Here is a 16,537-nt window from a genome sequence, read left to right as displayed (position 1 = left end):
GGATTTTGTTGTACCCAAGTAATGAGGCAAAAGATAAAGGAGTTTTAGTTGTAAAACTAGAAGAGAATGATTTCGTCATTCTGTATTTCCATTAGAGAGTACTTAAAAATATTTTGAGACAAAATTCAGCATCCAAAAAGGATTTTAATTCCTATAACAAAATCTTACCCAACAACACTAGCTTTTGAAAAGTATAGTTCCAGTGAGGACTCATTCCTGGATGTTTGCCTTGTCATTAGTCCTAAGCTTACCATGTTGCCATAGCCCCCTCCTTCTCTGTGGGCTACCAATGAAGAGAGCCACTGTTACAGGCTTCTTTTGGGCCACCAACCAGCTCCAAAATCATGAAAAGGAGTCCTATTAGTGTTGAGTACTCAGCCTTAGCTTAGCTCTTATTTTAATTTGTCTCTCTATCTACCTTTTGCATCAGGGTTTTTTGCCTTCCTCCCTTCCTCCATTTCTTTCCCTCCCCTCTCCTTCCCTCCTCTCCCCTGTTCTTTCCTTCCCTTTCTTTACTTCTGTTCTTTCTTTTTTTTCTTTCCTTCTCTGTCTTTCTTCCTTACCTCCTTTCTGCTGTCTCCATGTCTGACTAGTAGCTCTGCCTGGATTCTAGCCTCTGTTGTGTGCCTCTCTTTCCCCCTTGTTTTCTTCTTCTCTCTGATTCCTCTTGAGCCTAGATTCCTCTTTCTAATTCTTCTCTCTGCCTGTTAGTCCCATCTATCTTTCTCTGACTAGCTATTGGCCATTCAGTTTTTTTTATTAGATTAATCGGCTAACTTAGGTAGGCAAGGTGAAACAAATACAACACATCTTTACATAATTAACCACATGTTGTTACATCATTAAATAAATGCAGCATGAACAAATAAATGCAACACACCTTTACACAGTTAAAGTAATATTCTGAAGCACAAACAAATGTAACACATATTTATACAGTTAAAATAATATTCCCCAACAACCAGCTCTTTGACATTTCACTTTTGCTGATTTAATTTCTCCAAATGAAATTTGCCAACATATAAAATTTTCCAGGTCCCTAGAACTTTTTAAGATCACAACACCTATTTTAAAATATCTTCTTCTATTCACATATTTTAAGGATGTGTTATTTTTCTGTTGTACTCAATGGATGATTTCTCTCCTCTTACAAAAATTTAAACATCCTTTGACATATTCTGAAAGTAGAACTGATTGTTATCTACTTTTTTCTTCTCTGCTTATCCATAAAACATTCATCACACAATAGCTCAACCATCATTTGCTAATATTTCACTATCGCGTGAGATAATTTATCCCAGAGAAAGCAAAAGAGAGAATTTTCTCTTTGCTACATCTACCTGAAAGAAGCACACTTATGACAGCATTCACAATGCTAACTATTTTACAGTTTATTCAATTTGCAAAGATTTGGAAACAAATTGAATGCCAAATCAAATAGAAGAACAGCTAAATAATTTGCAGTGAAATATTGCATAGTTCCAATGGAATAAGAGAAATCTTTACCACCCCTGTAAAGGTATCTGTAACTTAATAATTCAAAAGTCAAAACAGTCAAGCAAAAGATGCACATAAACACAGATGATATGTAGCTCTGTGTAGAATGTGAGGCTTGACACAAGTTCTAAAAGATACCAGGAACTAGTAAAAAGAAGAATGTCTGCAGTACACATATGACCTTGAGCATCAACGAAAGTGGATTTTACCTACCTGTCATCTTGTGGAGAAAGAACTAATAATAAACACCACCATGTTGACTTATTAACAACAATTAATTATTGTGTTTTGGTTTTGAGTTATTACAAAACACTACATTTATTAAAAGATTTCCACATTCCATACCATGCAGAAATAAAAGTAAGACCTTGTATTACATCAAGCAGCTATATTTTATTAGATGGAAATAATTCCAGAAATTATGGAAAGATAGATACACAAGAGTTATTGTCTAATTATGACTTTATAGGTTAGAAGTATGATTTTAAATGCTAAAGAAGATTTTTAAACTTTTAATCTTTAAATTGTCAGATATTAAAGTTCCTGAGTTGATGTATCACTATAAACATGATGTTTCCTAAATTACAACTTTAAGCCTGGGAAAAGATTAGGACAAAACCATGTTTCCCTTTCATGTCTGTAAACTCACTGCCTCTAATAAAGCTGCATCTAATGTACTGCTCACATTTCTCCCCCTCACCTTTTTTCATCGTTCCTGAGGCTTCTCATTCCATTATGACTTTACACTGTCAACCTCCTGGAATAGTCTGTTATGTAACCAGATTTTGATGTGGTTTTATATGTGAATTTATTAACCACCCACCATCTCTTCCTTCGGCAGAGCATATCTATCCCTTAGGGCTCTTTTTATCATGACATCTTTAAAGTACAGCCTTTCAGCACTACAGTTTTTACCAGAATTCTGGGAGAGACAAGCAACACTCAGAGCCTTTCAAAAGTTGTACAGTAACCTACTATTGTCAAGGTGTACACACAGGCATAGTCAGACAGACAGATAGACAGAGACACAGAGAGACAGACAGAGCTAAAATAGAATTACACTATGACATGACAACCATGTCTGTACTAAACACCATAGTTGAACACACAAAATTCCAGTGGCACTGGGCCATGATGGCACATACCTGAAGGCGTAAGTCACAAACAATGCCACACCAATTTGGGATTACGATTAATAGGGTGATATTTATTTAAAGGGGAAAAACTTACAGATCACTTTCCCAGGCAACAGCCCTCTACGCGACCAGGAGTCTAGTCGCCGGCAGAGCAGGAAGTGAAGAGAGAGAGGAGAGGGAAGTGGCCGCTTTTTTAAAGGGAGAGAGACCACGCCCCAAGGGGCTGGTATCTCAGCGGTGATAGGCTGGAGGAGTGGGAGGACCTCCCGCAACACATACCTTCAATCTCATCACTTGGAAGGCAAAGGTGGGAGAATATCTGTGAGTTTAAGATCAGTCCAGTCTACAGAGTGAGTTCCAGGACAGGCTCCAAAGCCACAGAGAAACCCTTTCTCAAAACAAAACAAAACAAAACAAAAAAAAAAAAAAGCCCAGTGCAAAAAAAAACATGGATTACCTCTTTTGAAGTTGTTGGCCAATGAAGTCCCATAGATTCTCATACACTGTGGTCTATTGCTAATACTATTAGTGACTCTCCTGATCATAGAACACAGGCCTTCATTGCTATTGGCTAGCTCTCATCATGCTAGAGTGAGCTGTGCACGCTACCAAAGGAGAAAAGTCAACATTAATCTTACCCAGCTGTGAGTCCTGTTAGCTACTGCCCCACTGGGCCCGGTAGTGGCGTGAGCATCACGGATATAACCATCTACAACAAACGCTTTGCTGATTTTTCTTTTCTTTTTCTCTGCCTTCTCCTTTTCTACTAGTTCCATGTTTTCTCTTTCAATCAAAGTAATTAAGGTATTACACCCCCTCTGGAGCTCCATTGCAGTCCTGGACTTCAGAAACCAATCAAAATCTGAACTGAGGGGAGTTTCGAATATATTGTCTTAACTCATAAACATTTTCCCTGTCAAATTCAAGCTTTTGCAGCATACAAATGAGAAAACAATCCTCTTCTTCAGTATAGTTTTTTTCCTTTGTTAGTACCGTATGATATTATTAGCTGATGAAAGGGTGTTAGGATCACCCAGTCTTTGTATCTACTGCTTTCTTGATACTTATTCTTCTTTGAATTCTTGCCTCACCCCTTTCAATCTGAGCCATAATCGCATTCTACACTGGAGCTCTTTGCATCTTTCTCAGAACACAGCTGAGTATGCAATGACTTCTTCTGGAGTTTTAGGACTACTTCTGTGGCTATATTTTCAAAATCATCACGACCCCACTTCTTGTTAGCTTAGATAAACTGGTTAAAATCTCTCTTCATTCAACTAGTAAATGCCTGTGTCAGAAGCTTCCTCTTTTTCTCTTGCTTCTCATTATTTAGGGACTCTGCTTCATCAATTTTAATGTTTTTCCTTCTGTGCCTGTGCTGTGCTAGGTAGGCCAGGACTCTGAGGCACCTGTACCTGATGGTTTTCCTGTAATAGAGAATTTCTTGTTCAGTAATTCAAATAAATATGGACAAAGTATTGGAAATCCTGAACATTTGGTTGTTTGGGAGGTCAAGGTGCCTCGGGTGCTTTAGGTTCACCAGCATCTCAGAGAGCTTATCTGAAATACACATCAACAATATAGTTGGCTTTCCTTTCTTATTTAGTTGGTTCAGCCCATTCTGTGAATGCAATCTTCTGTTTTTGTCTGTAGTCTTCTCCTTCAAAGTTATAAACATTAGACTCTGTATCTTTTGTGAAGTTTCCAAGAGAGTTCTCACCCATCTTGGAGAGATTTTCATTCATCTCTGCAATCTTCTTTGCACCCCTTTCCAAAATACCATCACCATTTTCATCAGTGATTTCACTTTCTTTTGATGCAAATACATGTGCAGACCCATGTTGAATCATTTGAAGCATTTCATCTTTTCCAATTTTGTTCAGGTTCTGATCTACAAGCCTCCCTTGTTGAATGACTATTGAATCCAGTTTGAGTTTCAGCTCAGCACATTCTACTATTCTTTCTTCTACAGTGTTATCTGTTATAAAGCAAAACACTGGACAGTCTTTGTTTGTTCAATTTTAGGCACTCGGTCCATAGCCTGAAGATCTACTCTGGGATTCCCATCTGAATCATATAAAATTACCTACACCAGCAGTTTAGATTGGTGCCCAGACCACCAACATATGGGCTTAGTATTAAAACAATCTTTGTGCTATTTATTGGTTTATTGTATGCATGGATGGAGTCTTGTCTCTCATTATGGGGTGTCCGCTCATCCAATCTGCAGTACTCATAATTTCTCCACATGTATTAGTCTTCCAAAAAGTCTAATACCCTTTTCATCTGAATGAATATTAGTACTCTTGAACCTTGTTCTTTTAATTTAGGGAGCAGCTTGTCTAATACAACCATTTTGCCACTCTTGGTAACTAGATGTCTATCTGTTGTGTAAGGTGGGCAAAGTTCAGCTCCAGCGAAGAGATATGGATGATTGCAGCAATTCCTCAACTGCATAAAAAGTTCAATAACCTTATTTTGTCCATCTTTCCTGCTGAGTTTAATATGTCTATATCCCTCATTAAAATCCGAGTATACAATTTCCTTTGCATTTTGCTAAGACCCAGAGAGATTTCTGCTTCTCTCTTTGGAGGCAAACTCTTCAACATCAGCTTTAAATTGACAAAGGAGGAATGCATGCAGAACCATACAAAAGCCTCTCAATGAGCTTTTGATTCCCAAGGCAATTATTTGTATCAAACCAGAAAATCAAAGTCATCAGCTAAATTAAACACATCTGGCAACAAAAAATTTAGAAGTGACCAGAGCTCATGCAAGTTGTTCTGAAGAGGCATTCCAGTTAGCAACAGTCGATTTGTAGTCTTGAATTCCCTCACTATTTATGACAACTTAGATTTTTCATTTTCTATCCTGTGAGCTTCATTTATAACTAAGTATCTCCAGTTAAATTTTTTGAACACAGACTTCTCTTTAATATGCATTTCATAAGATGTGACGCACACATCCCACTCTCCTGGTAATAAAACATTCCTGACAAATGCAGCACTTCACTCTTTATCTCCTATCAAGCAAACAGATCTATGTATTGGTACCCATCTCTTGAATTAACTCATCCAGTTATGCAATGCAGACAAGGGAACCAAAACCATATGAGGACCAGGAATATTTCTATGGTGTTTCATGCATTCAAGGAGAGAAACTGTTTGAAGTGTCTTTGCCAAACCCATTGCATCTGCAAGGATACTATTGGTGACATTTTCATACAGAGAGATGAGCCAATTCAATCCTTAACCTGATAATCTCTCAATACCCCATTTTACATAAGATGGAGAATTTTCAAATCGAGTACAGACATTGGCTGCTTTGTAGCTTTCTGTTAGTAGCTCTTCGTTCTCCTCTTGCTCTGCTCTATGGTGTCAGTAGTTGCTAACTGAGAGGAAATCCTGTTTTCCATCCTTTTTGACCTGAGGGCACTTTGGTTGGAGTCTTATGAGCCGAAGGCTGAATGAACTGTGCAAACAGCTCTAACTGATTTAATAAATACTCAAATCTATTTCCTCAGTCAGTTTGCATTTTTCTTTATGTGTAGGATATGGTTCTTGGGTTTCTTTTTGCTTTTCAGGCAATACACCATCAAATGCTTCCTTCATCTCAATGTCAAGCCAATAGCCTTTAAGATACCAAACCACTTTGGGCATGGTTTCATGTACTACAAATGCAAAAGTAAAGCATGCACATGCCTCTTGGCTGCTGGCATTCCCACAGCACTGCTCCACAAGGTGAAACCCATACTTAGCATGCATAATGTCCATTTTAATCTACTTGACAAAATACCGGGTAATTGAACATGTCTTTACTTATGTGGCCAAGCCTGTCATTCTATGCTATGGCACTGAGGCATGGCTGCGTGATTATGAGAAACATTAACCTCTGTCTTTAAGTAGGTTGTAGGACATTAAGATATCAAAGTTACTGTAAATGTCACAGTATTACAGAGAAAATCTGTAAGAATGGTATGTGATCTCATTTGCCTAAATCACATGAATTACTGAGAGAGAAGTCTTAAAGGATTTCCTCTGCTTTTGTCCCCCATTGAGTGTGGCAGATGAGACCTGATTAACCAAGTTCACAAGGTCCCATGCTCATACTCTGTCACTAGGGAAGATTTTCGTTCATTCCTGCACATGATAAGAATGCCTTAAAGGCCTTCCTTGGCCCTCTTGTCTCAGATCAATTCTAGACTTAAGCTCACTGTTAATGGTACATTATTCTCCATTTTTCATTGATTTTTTAACCCAGAGAAAAGAAGAACTACTCAAAGCTATTCAGTATGCACAGAAAGCTTTGCAGTGCTTGTAATGAAATAATACATAACATCTTATTTATCACAATGGAATGTATCCCTTACAACATTTCATTTATCATTGATGTCTGAGTGTGAAATGCCTTAGAGGCTAGCTGACTTAGTTAATGCCCCGTGGAGACAATAGAACAGTTGTCTGCTGTGCCACTACCTCCATGATGGAAAATCAAGCCTGGTCATGACGTTGCAGTTATGTCAGCCATGACAGTTATGTCATTTTGCTTCGAAAATACAAAGCCTGAATACAGCACACATGGATTCTAATTCTTGCTTACCTGCTGGATGTGTCAAGCAAGCCACTTAAAGTTTCTGTCTCAGTTTCTTTTAATTCATTATTTGTATTGCTTAAATAGCTATCTTAGTTATTTTTCTATGGCTATGCTAGAGCACCATGACCAAGGTAACTTACAGAGGAAAACCACCACACTAGCATTTAAAGCACTAGGATTCACTGCAGCATTTTCAGGCACGAATTTTCTTGATCCTACTCTCCCTCTATTTTCTCATCTCCTGTTCACAAGGAATACTTATACTCTTAGTAGCTTCCTTTCTTATTTCCTAAAATACTTGATATCTAAATCCTAACTGCAAGGGTATGTGGGAGATTATGGGTGTGTACACATCTGTAAAATGAGAGAGTAAAGAAAGAGGAGAGAGAGAGAGAGAGAGAGAGAGAGAGAGAGAGAGAGAGAGAGAGAGAGAGAGAGAGAGAGAAACAGGAGAGGGGATATTAAATTTTGATATGCAAGCATGTGTCTGAAATGTTTGTGACCAGATATAGAGTCCTCTATAGATCAGGAGCAGGTGAGTTGGGTTGTACATTAGTTATTTCTTTTTGTAACCTTCCATGCTTATGTGCAGAATTACAACAGCATCCTTACAACATCTACAACAGCAGAATTACACCCCAGTCATGAGTGAATAAGTGTTCTGATGAAGGAAGGTCATTGGTTAATTATAATAAAGAAACTGCTCGGCCCTCATAGGTTAAAACATAGGTGGGAGGAGTAAACAGAACAGAATGCTGGGAGGAAGAGGAAGTGAGCTCTGAGGCCATGCTTCCCTCTTCCCGGCAGATGCGATGAAACTCCGACCCAGGATGGAGGTAGGCTAGAATCTTCCCAGTAAGTGCACCTTGGGGTGCTACACACATTATTAGAAATGGGCTAGTCCAGGTGTGAGAGTTAGCCAAGAAGAGGCTTGATATAATGGGCCAAGCAGTGTTTAAAAGAATACAGTTTGTGTGTTGTTATTTCGGGTAAAGCTAGCCGGGGGCAGGAGCTGGGTGGCAGAATGCAACCCTCAGCTCCCACAACAGTGTTCTTTCCCTGCATCTTTGTTCAGCATTTGTTGTTACTTGTTTGTTAGTTAGTTTGTTTTTTGATGATGAAGACATTTTGACTGTGGTGAGATATAATTCAAAGTTGTTTTAATTTAAATTTTTCTGAAGGCCAAGTATAATGAACACTTTTTAAAAATATTTATATTGTGTAAGTGTAACACATTTTCTTTATCCATTCTTTGGTTGAGCAGCATCTAGGTTGTTTCCAGGTTATGGCTACTACAAAATAATCCTATAAACATAGTTGAGCAAGTGTTCTTCTGGTATGATTGAGCATCATTTGGGTGTATGCTCAAGAATGGTATTTCTGGGTGTTGTGGTAGATAGATTCTCAATTTTTTGAGAAGTCACTATTTGATATCCAACGAGGCTGTACATGTTTGCACTCCCACAAGCAGTGGAGGAGTGTTTTCTTTACTCCACACATTCTTTCCAGCATAAGCTGTCATCAGTGTTTTTGATCTTAGCCATTCTGTCTGACAGGTATAAAATGGTATCTCAGAATCATTTTGATTTGCATTTCGCTTATGACTAAGGATGTTGAGCAATTATTTAAATGTCATTCAGCCATTTGAGATTCTTCTGTTGAGAATTCTCTGTTTAGGTCTGTACCGCACTTTTTAATTGAATTATTTGGTATTTTGGTGTTTAGTTTCTTGAGTTCTTTATATATTTTGGAGATCAGCCCTCTGTCAAAATGTGGGGTTGGTGAAAATTTCCCATTCTGTAGGTTGTCATTTTGTCTTATTCAATCATGTCCTTTGCCTACTTATTGGTTATTGCTCTCAGTGTCTGCGCTACTGGTGTTAAATTCAGAAAGTGGTCTCCAGTGCCACTGCATTCAAAGCTACTTCCTACTTTCTCCTCTATAAGGTTCAGCGTAACTGGATTTATTTTGAGGTTTTTTATCTACTTGTAGTATTACTCAGCTGTTAAAAACAATGACATCATAAAATTTGCAGGCAAATGGATGGAACTAGCAAAAAATCATCCTGAATGAGGTAACCAGACTCAGAAAGACAAACATGGTATATAAGGGGATATTAGATGTCAAGCAGAGAATAACCAGATGACAGTCCACATCTCCAGAGAATCTAGGTAACAAGGAGGATCCTAAAAGTGATCCATTGATCACCCTGGGAACTGGAAATGGATGAGATCTTCTGGATAAACTGGAGACAGGGGACAGTAGAGGGGAGGGGATGGGGGATGAGAACATGAGGGAATGGGATGGGAGAGTTGGGGGAGGGGACAGAGTGGGAGAACAATGAAAGATATTTTGATAGAGGGAACCACTACAGTGTTAGGCAGAAACTTGCTGCTAGGGAACTTCCCAGGAATCCACAAGAATGACCCCATCTAGCACTCCTAGCAATAGTAAAGAGGGTGCCTGAAATGGTCATGTCCTATAATCAGATTGGTAAATACTCTAATTATTATCATAGAGTCTTTGTCCAGTGACTGAAGGAAGTAGATGAAGAAGTCAGTAGCCAAGCACCTGGTCGGGCTCTGAGAGTCCAGTCGAAGAGAGGGATTAGAAATTCTTTGAGCCAGGGCTCAAGAGCATGATACAGAGATACACACAGACAGAAGATCAGAGCTCACGGGAGCTCATAGGCTGTGGTCCAACAGACAGGGAATCTGCATGGGACCTAGGCACTCTGCATGTGGACAATTATTGTGTGGCTTTGTCTGCTTAGGGGGGCCCTAGTGGTGAAACCAGGATATGTCCCTGGTGCCTCAACTAGCTTTTTGGAACCCTTTTTTATGTTTTTATTTTTTAAATGCTTATATTTTTTATTGCTTTATAAATAATACTATTCAAAATTTCCACTCTCTCCCCTCCTCCCACTCTACCACTCCCCCTCCCTGCCTCCAGTCCTAATAAAGGGCAGGGTATCCTGCCCTGTGGGAAGTCCAAGGCCCTCCCTCCCTCCATCCAGGTCTAGGAAGGTGTGCATCCAAACAGTCTAGGATCCCAACAAGCCAGTACATGCAGGAGAGACAAATCCCAGTGCCATTATCATTGGCTTCTCAGTCAGCCCCTATTGTCAGCCATGTTCAGAATCTGGCTTGATCCCATGCTCGTTCAGTCCCAGTCAAGCTGGCTTTGGTGAGCTCCCATTAGATCAGGCACACTGTCTCCGTGGGTGGACCAATCCCTCGTGGTCCTGACTTCCTTGCTCATCTTCTCCCTCCTCTGCTCTTCAACTGGACCTTGGGAGCTTAGTCCAGTGCTCCAAAGTGGGTCTCTGTTTCTATCTCCATCCATCGCTGGACGAAGTTTCCATTGTGATATTCAAGATATTCATCAGGACAAAGCCAGTTAAGGCACCCTCTCCTCTTCTGCCCAAGGACCTAGCTGGGGACATCCCCGTGGACATCTGGAAACCCCTCTAGAGCTAAGTCTCTTGCCAACCCTAAAATGGCTCCTTTAATTAAGATATCTTCTTCCCTGCTCCCATATCTGCCCTTCCTCCATCTCAACCATCCCAGTCCCAAAAGCTCTTCCCAATCCTCCCCTTCCCCCTTCTCTCTCCCCGTCTCCCCTTTCTCCCACCCCGCCTCTACCCCCATACTCCCAACTTTTGCCTGGCAATCTTGTCTGCTTTCAATTTCTAGGAGAATAAATATATGTTTTCCTTTGAGTTCACCTTATTATTTAGCTTCTCTAGGATTACGAACTATAGACTCAATGTCCTTTGTTTATGGCTAGAATCCACTAATGGGTGAGTACATACTATATTCGTATTTTTGGGTTTTAGTTAACTCACTCAGGATAGTTTTTTCTATTTCCATCCATTTGCATGCAAAATTCAAGATGTCATTTTTTTTTAACCGCTGAGTAATACTATAACGTGTAGATGTGCCACACTTTCTTTATCCATTCTTCCATTGAGGAACATCTAGGTTATTTTCATGTTCTGGCTATTACAAATAATGCTGCTATGAACATAGTTGAACAAAAGCTTTTGTAGTATGATTGGGCATCTCTTGTTTTCTTTCTCTTTTTTTTTGTGGTTCAATGCTTTGCTTGCCTTGAAGCAGGCATGGGGGACGGGCAATGGTATTGCCTCAGCTTGATATGCCAGGTTTTGTTGATTTTCCATTGGAGGAGCCCTTACATTTTCTGAGAAATGGATGGTGGGTGAGGTTGGGAGAAGGTGGAAAGAGGGCAGGGTTGGGGGCAAGGGTGGCTGTGCTTGGTATGTAAAGTGAATAGAAAAATTAAAATGAAAAATAGAAACATTGTGAAAAAAACATATATTAGATTTTTTTCTCCTAAGAGCTCTCTGTTCATTAGTCCCTTTCTTGGTTTGTGGTTCCTGTGTGTGTGTGTATGTATTTATTTTTTCAATTTTTTAAAATGTATATGTATACACAGCTTCAAACCCATCTGAGCCATAACTAGCAAGGACTTTGCCTGTTCCAAGGCTGTCTATTTACTCTACTCATTGTTTCAATTGCTGGGAGAGGTTTTTAATTTCCTCTAGTGATGTTTGTCATTGTTTTGGACTATTTCTTTTTGTTGAAGATTTTTTCTATAAATTCTTGCCTATGCCTGTGTAGTGAAGTATTTAACCTACATTTTACTGTTTAAATTTCAGTGTATCAAGCTTCAGTTAAAGTATTGGTCTATTGTTATTGATTGTAGTACAGTGTGGGAACTGTTGAACTGTGCTGCATCGCATTTAGGGACCACCCCTAGATAGCTGGACTATAAATGCAAACAAATAAACCTTGCTTTTGCATTCTGGACTTGACTGGATTCCGGTGGTCTCTCTGAGGGTCTCAACTTGGGTACAAGAGGAACAATGGGTCTAAATCCATTCTTCCGTATGTGGAAAACCCACTTTTCCTATACTATTCTTAAATTCATTGTTTATATTCCAGTGTATGCTTCTAACAATCCTGTTACTCAAATATTAGCTGGCTATGTCTGCATAGGTTTATGTCTTGGACTTTTAATTGGTTTCATGATTTACCTTTCTGGGAGATGATTCAATAATATGCTGTATTTGTCACTATGGCTCTGCAGTGTAATTTGAAGTCAGGTAGTAGGAACCAATGACAGTTTTGGGTTTTGTTTGTTTTTGCTTAGAATTGTTTTAGATATCCATTCTGTTTTGTGTTTGCATGTGAATTTCCTCAATTTTAACAAATGTAAATTGAAAATATTGCCAGTCTCTTTGGATTGTTTAGTGATTGAATTAGCACTTACAAATTTGTAGAATCAGACATAAAGCATAAAAAGCATTCCAAATGCAGTATGTGTTTGATACAAGATGATTGTGCTTAAATTACACTGGCTATATTTATTCCATTTTAGCTATATCACTTTATTATTTCTCCCTCTAACCTTCCTTTCTTTCCATCATCATAAGTTTCTCTACTTTCTTCAATATATAATATATTAGTTAATTATTTCATTCTCCTTATATTGTGTTATGTTCTGGAGCTTGAAGAAAGTTGACTTTCACAGTCCATTGTCAGTAATGACCTACAAATTAGATGGACACTTGAAGTATACTATGCAACTTAAAGTGTTGGAGACATTTGAAGGCATTAAAGCTAATTGATCTAGCTGGAAACTGTCCAGAACAGCCATGGAAAATGCATTGTGAAAATTTTATTGACTATTAGTGGCAAAGCCCTTGATTTTATATGTCCTCTAAATGGCAACACCTCTTTTCTCTTAGTTGTCTGCCAGAAGTAGAACCAAATTCAAGTTCCTTAAGATTTATCGATTTATCCTCAATCATTGCTTAAACATAAAATGTCACAGACTAATTTGTTTCAGCCAAGGTCGTCTGGAAAAGACAGGATGAATGTTAGTTATGAAGCTTGGGCACATGACTTAGTACCTCTAATCCACAGTTTTCTCATCTGAAAAGAGAGAATGTAAAGAGCTACATGTTAAGCTTGTTGAAAGAATTTAAGCAGGTGACATTACTACTGTGCCTTGTACAGGACCTGGATAAGAGGAGGCAATCTGTACATGTTAATATCCATGTGAGTTCAAAAGTTTTAATTATTCTCTTTCCACTTCCCTTTAGCTGAAATCTGAATGAATAATTACCCTTTTTTGTACATCAATCCTCAGCCACATAAAAAAAAAGACACTGTATTCTAAAATTTGAACTAATGTTCAACTGAAGTTTTTTTCAGGTATTTAGATTCCACTATCTATTACATACTAGAAATATCAGTCAATAATAAGGATGCTAATTTATGTATTATTCATTTATTTGAGATACTGAATAAAGAATTTTTTGATAGTTATAGGAAGGTCACCATTCTAACTGCTGAGTCATACAACTAACTGTTTTCTGTTTTTAAAATACTTAGACTCTAATGATCAAAAATCAAAGTGAATAAGCAGTAAGAGTACTATGAATAAACAGAAACAAGAGTTTTGAGGGACAGTGCCTCCATGGGGTTCACCATTGTGTTAATGGATCCCACATATAAAAGTCTAAACTCTTGCAAAATGATGGAAAATATGTGCTTTGTGTCAGTCTTTGGGATTGTACTCTAGGCATAGGATAGAACATGATCAAAGGCCTTCAGATGCAAAAAGTTTAGAATATTAGGGGCAGAGAGAGACAGGGAGGAGAGAGAGAGACAAAGACAGAGAGAGACGGAGACAGAGACAGAGACAGAGTCAGAGAGTCCAGAAAAACTGGAGCAGGAATACTTCAGGAGTGAATGTCAGAAAAGAACAATATAGGTCAGGTCACAGTGTTGTTGAGACCAGAGAGCACCAATGCTTCCATTCCATTCACAGTAGGAAGTGTGTAGTGATATACATAGGAACAATTTGGTCTGAGAATTTTTTTTATGTTTTCAGAAAATAATTTGGATGAAAATATATGGACTTGGAGGGGAAGAGTCTAATGAAAATTTACAATTTTAAAATGGTTGCCAGCAAAAATAAATATTTAATGTAAAAGCCTATTTTTTGTTAATATTAGACAGCAGGCTTAGACTCAGAGCTTCTGGCACTTGTCCCGTGTTTCTACTTGAGTAAACTTAGGTCCAAGAATCTCTGGGTCTCTGGAGTAACTAAATATATGGGCCCCTCTGTCTGCTCTTACCTTTCCTCATCTACTCTGTCTCTCTCCTGTCCACTTCGCTGCTATGACACCAGGCACAGTCCTGAGAAACCAAGGTCTCCACTTTGAAGTCTTGAAGGGGATAATTATATCCTCTAGCATTAAGGAGATGATTCTTTTCCAACTTCATATTGTATTTTGTTTAGCAATGGCTACCATCATCATGATAATCTCAGACTGAATGTTGTTTCAGTTAGTATCTCCTCTGTCTCCCTAAGTCACTGCCCTATTCGGGACCAAACCAACCCCAGCCATTGAATAAGGCTGTGTATCCTTTGTTTCTGCATTCCATTCTCCTACTCTTTCCTTATGTCTGATATCAGCCAGCACATGCTCACTAAACAAATGCAACCCTAACAAGAAAAAAAACCTTTGTGTTTAACTTCCTGCAACTGAGTGCCAATGGAAATCTTTTAAGCAGCCCAACTCTGACCCTCTTTCAATCTTCCAACACTGTTGTTGTAATTGACCTGCTGGAGACATTGCTGCTGCTTGAGGTTGTGGATACTTCCTAAAGCCCTACCTGCTGGAGTTATAGCAAGTGAATGTGATTTTCAGAAAGCCGTAACTTCAGGAATTATCGTTTAAGCCACATCATTACTGCAGAAAGACTGGGGGAAGAAAGGATTTCCTGACTGAAAGACTTTTTCATAAGTTCTTGGCCTCAGCCGGTTCTCCTTAACTTACAGAGGAAGTGATCAGTCAACAGACAAGACAAGTCCTTCCCATTTCCCTGAGCCTTTGACCTCCTGCCTGCTCATGCTGCTGAACTGAGGTACACAAATAAGGACACATGAGATAAGTTCTTTCTTCCATGAATTTCCAGAATACAATTATAGGTTGTATGCTTGCATCTGAGGCACTATAGCCCAAAGAATCAGAGTTATAGGAAACATGAGTTTGGAGTGATGACCCACCAACTGACGGTACGTTTGTATTTTCCTTTTCTTTAGTTTTAATTTTTTTAACATCCCAGTCACAGTTCCCCTCCCTCTTCTTCTCCCAGTCCTTCCTTGCCACTTCCCTCCATTTCTATTCAAAAGAGGGCAGGTCGCCCATGGATAGCAACAAAACCGGGCATATCAAGTTGCAGTAAGACTAAGTATTTCCCCTTGTATTAAGGCTGGGGAAGGTGACAGAGCAAGAAGAATGGGATCCCAAAAGCCAGTAAAAGAGTCAGAGACTCTGTTAGGGACTCCTAACAGTGGGAGTCCCATGAGTATCCCGAGCTACACAACTGTCACATATATTCAGAGTGCCTGTATCAGTCCCATTCAGGATCTCTGGCTGTCAGTTCCGACTCTGTGAACACCTAAGAACCACATTAGTTGATGCTGTGAGCTTTCTTGAGGTGTTCTCCACCCCTTTGGCTCCTATATTCCTTTACCTCCCTCCTCTGCAGGATTCTGGATCTACATCTGCCTCCACAGCCTCCATCAGCTGCAGGATGATGACTCGCTGATGTCAACTGGACCAGACACCAATCTGATCACAGGAGATGGGCAGTTCAGGCTGTTTATCCACTACTGCCAGGAGTCTTAGCTGGAGTCATCCTTGTAGGTTCCTGGGAGATACCCTTGTGCTAGCTTTTTCCCTGTCCAGAAATGCCCCCACTTCCAGTTAAACTGCATATCAACAAACCAAATAATCCAATTAAAATATGAGGTACAAATCTACATAGAAAATTCTCAACAGAAGAATATCAAATGACTGAGAAATACCTTACATGTTCAACATTCTTAGCTGTCAGGAAAATGAAAAAAAGTGATTTTGAGATTTCATCTTACACCTGTCTGAACAACTAAGCTTCAAAACACAGGGGACAGCTCATGCTGAAGAAGATGTGGAACAAGGGAAACACTATTCCACTGCTGGTGGGAGTGCGAACTTTTACAGTGCCTTTGGAAGTGAGGGTGGCAGTTTCTCAGAAATCTTGGAATCAATCTATTACAAGACCCATCTATTCCACTCTTGGGCATATAACCAAAGAATTCTCAATCATACCACAAGGACACTTGCTCAACTTTGTTCATAGCAGTTTTATTTGTAATAGTTAGAACCTGGAAACAACCTATATGTCCCTCAACATATAAGAAGAATAGATAAAGAAAATGTGGTACAT

The 16,537-nt window shown here is 39.1% G+C and overlaps 1 pseudogene; it reads right to left on the bottom strand.

The window, feature by feature from the left end:
* Positions 1-2,308: 2,308 nt before the first annotated feature.
* The window catches only part of LOC142851426 (SWI/SNF-related matrix-associated actin-dependent regulator of chromatin subfamily A member 5-like), a 70,901-nt pseudogene continuing 56,672 nt past the window's right edge, over positions 2,309-16,537 (bottom strand).

The sequence above is a fragment of the Microtus pennsylvanicus genome, chromosome 5 (genome assembly GCF_037038515.1).
Source record: "Microtus pennsylvanicus isolate mMicPen1 chromosome 5, mMicPen1.hap1, whole genome shotgun sequence".
In the NCBI taxonomy this organism is placed as follows: Eukaryota; Metazoa; Chordata; class Mammalia; order Rodentia; family Cricetidae; genus Microtus; species Microtus pennsylvanicus.
The sequence above is the reverse complement of the archived record's forward strand: the minus strand, read 5'-3'. Positions and strand labels throughout refer to the sequence as shown.